Source organism: Aedes aegypti, chromosome 2 (assembly GCF_002204515.2).
Source record: "Aedes aegypti strain LVP_AGWG chromosome 2, AaegL5.0 Primary Assembly, whole genome shotgun sequence".
Lineage (NCBI taxonomy): Eukaryota > Metazoa > Arthropoda > Insecta > Diptera > Culicidae > Aedes > Aedes aegypti.
Genome location: NC_035108.1, coordinates 22,431,308 through 22,435,045, shown reverse-complemented (window position 1 = coordinate 22,435,045; position 3,738 = coordinate 22,431,308).

The window sequence follows — 3,738 nt, the reverse complement described above, 5'->3', positions numbered from 1 at the left end:
ATCATCTTCCGCCGTCTATCGCCACTGGCTAGCAGATTTGAGGGAGGCCGGTTTTGACGACAGACCAAATCTGTATGTTGCAGATCCTCCAAAAGTGTCGCATCAAGTCCCTAGACACCACTTATTCATCGATTCCTAAGCGGCCTATGATACCATCAACCGCAAAGAGCTATAGAAGATTATGGACGAGAATGGTTTTCCCGGGAAACTGACTAGACTGATCAAGGCAACGATGGATAGTGTACAGTACTGTGTGAAAATATCGGGTGCGTTTGAAACACGCAAAGGACTTCGACAAGGCGATAGTCTTTTCTGACTCCTGTTCAATATTGCGCTAGAAGGTGTTATGAAACGGGCGGGCTTCAACATGCGGGGCACGATCTTCAATAAATCCAGCCAGTTCATCTGCTTTGCTGACGACGTGGACATTGTCGGAAGAACGTTCCAGGTAGTTTCTGAACAGTATACCAGGTTGAAATGGGAAGCAGATCGGGTTGGATTGAAGGTAAATATGTCGAAGACGAAATATCTGCTGGCTGGAGGAACCGAGCGTGATAGAGCTCGCATTGCCAGACGCGTGATGATCGACGGGGATGAGTTCGAGGTGATGGACGAATTTGTCTACCTCGGATCATTGATAACGTCAGATAACAACTGCAGCAGAGAAATTCGAAGACGTATCATTGTCGGAAGTCGTGCCTACTACGGACTCCACAAGACCTTGCGGTCTGGTAAATGATGGGTGAATCACGGCAGATTTTCCTTGCAAACTGCTGATTGCAATTTCAGTACTGATTTCAGGGCCATTGAAACCATCCTTGAGGATACTGACCCCCAAGTAAAAGAAGTGTCTAGTTAGATCTTGCATTTCTCCTTTTGTGACTGTTCTTGTACAATCAAATTCGATAGAAAAACTACATGTTATCGCTTTGAAACACGTTTACAAGGCACACAATCAAAACAAATAAGTACCTACACACTCAATCACGATTTGCTTGTTCGGTAATTTTTTATACTGGGTACGAATTGTAAATCATAAAAAATACCGAACTTTCAGCTTTTTGATTGAAAACTTCTGAGGTTCAGTAATAATTTTTACTTTTTACTGAACTACGGTAGCTGTCAGACCCAATTTTGCAACATTACCGAACAGGCCGAAAAGTCAGTAAAAACAACTACCGACTATTCAGTAGTTGATGTTTTTTACTGACTTGTCGTCAAAATCAAATCAAAACAAACTGATGCGCATGCGGGATAGTGTCAAATGAGAATCTCCTGCTGTAAAATCGTCCGGCGCAGGGAGACACGGCTATGGCAACCAAACTTTTCCTGCACCTATTTTGCGCTTTCTCGTGGTAAGTAGTCGAAATTTAGTGAGAAACACAACCATTTTAAACAACCAAAAAGGCTCAGGACTGCTTACGTTGGTAAATTCGGTTGGTTTCCATACAAGAGGTGAAGTCATCTGCATCATTGAGTTTGCCTCTTGTATGCAATCCACCCAAATAATGATTTTGTCACACATTTTTCGATTACTTCCACTGAGATATGAGCATACCGTAGATGTTTATTCGTACGAAAAATGCATGTCGATGTCGATTGGGTTTTAATTTGTATTGATTTCTGAAAAAAAAAGTATCCGGAAAAGCATGGCATGGAGCATGGGAAACTGGAAAGCCAGTAAAAACGCTCTACAATTTTACTGACTAAGTCAGTAATTTCCATCAATCAAAACATATTTTGATTTACTGGGTTTTTTCGGTAATCGTAAAAATTACCGAAAAAAACCGTAGTTCCAAAACCCAGTAAAATTTTACTGGGGTCGGTAATCTGAATTGGCTGTGTATATTCGAATAGAGTGTATCCAAACATATTCACTAGATTTCTACAAAATGACGGGGTTGGTTGTCCAATGGTTACCGCTTCTGCTTTATAAGCAGAAGGTCATGGGTCAAACCCAGGTCCGTCCCTTTCCTCGTACTTTGTAGTTGTATCAATTGCTTCTATCTTCCACTCTCAATCTATCACTAGAACCAGAGACGGACAAAAAAAATGCTCCCCTACCCGGGTAGGAACAAATAACTCCCCAATAACTTATGCATACCATTTTTTGGTATCATACCAAAATTAGGTATTGTTCAGTTGTTAATACCTGAATTTGGTATTATAATGGTATCGGAAAAAAAATCTTTAAAACAATTAAAAATACTTCATTGAGGTATTAAACAGCTTTTGAGGTCTGCTGGAGGTATTGAACTACAATTGAAAAATTTCGTTTTTATATGAAAATCCATCAAGTATTACTGAGGTATTACAATACCTGATCTAGTTATCAGTTTGGTGTTCGTAGAATATGCTTGAGATATTATTTGAGGTATTTTACCTCTTATGCAGGGATAATTCATACCTCATTCAGGTATGAAGTATTGGAAATTATCTGGTATGGAATACCTCAATTTGGTATTCAGTAGTTATTTTCTTCTGCTCGGGTACGCTTCCATTCTTTCTTCATTACAGTACGCTTTTCCTTACGCCTGATACATAAGCAGTCTGCTAACCGAATAGCAAGCCTCTCTTCCATAAGCTTACCACCCCTACACCTTCCCGCATAAACTGGCGTAGATACAGGAGTATATCTACTGTGAGAGCAAGTTCAATGCATTATCAATTCCTCATTGGTCAGAATTCTAAACTTCGAACTTTTTTGACACCCTACCCCCTTTGTCACACTTTTTGTATGAATCCTCCGAAACTTTTGCAAGGTTTGTCATGCTTGGCTCGACCCCCTCCCCTCGGAGCTTGGCATAATTTGTGCATGACCCCTAAGTGCAGCGGATCTGGCGATACGGCGATAACCACGGTCGGCCAATCAATTCAAACATAATCACTAGATTTTTGCAAAACAATTCATGCCACAAAAACTAAATGCAATTGCACATCGGTCCTGAAGCCGTATCTAGGAAGACAAAACAGATTGCCCTTGAACCCTCAAGTTTAGATACCTATATGGTGTCTTCGGCAAAGTTTCTCTATATTTGTCAGACATATTTTTCAGTGATTTGAAATTAAAGTGGCCCGCATGGTTTTCGTGATCAGAATATGAACTTTTTTGTTGACACATTTAGGCCTATAAATGTTCTACAATATTTTACAACAACGATTTGGAGCAATTTTGACGAAGAACCCAAATTTCTATCTCTTATGGTTTGCGAGTTATTATTTTCTTTAAACATATAAGTTAGGGTGGCCCTGAAAAATCAGTTTTTTCTTCATAATTTTTATACGATAATTTCTCGCACGAATTTTTAGAACTTCTTGCCGAAGAAACTACTGTTATATCTCTCATGGTTGCAGAGTTATCAGAGATTTTATTCAAAAAACTATTGTTTTTAAATGCCGTTATCTCTGAAAGCCCTGAACGGATTCTTAATCTTGTATCACCATTACAAAGAAAATCGTTTTCTCTGTTTATGGTGAAAAAACTGTGAGGACGTTTTTTGTTTAAAAAGATTCACAACATTTTGAAAACAATATGTTTGTATACGAAAATCGTCCATAACTTGAAAAATAGTCGAGATAGCTCTTTGGTGTGTAAAATTGAAAGTTCTATAAGTGTTTGATACAAAATATTTATTAAAAAAAACAAAGCTTTAAGATATATTCACCATAAGCTGATAAAAAGGGACGTTTTTCCTCCTCCAGAAACCCTTCTACGAATGATTTGGTCGTAATCGACAG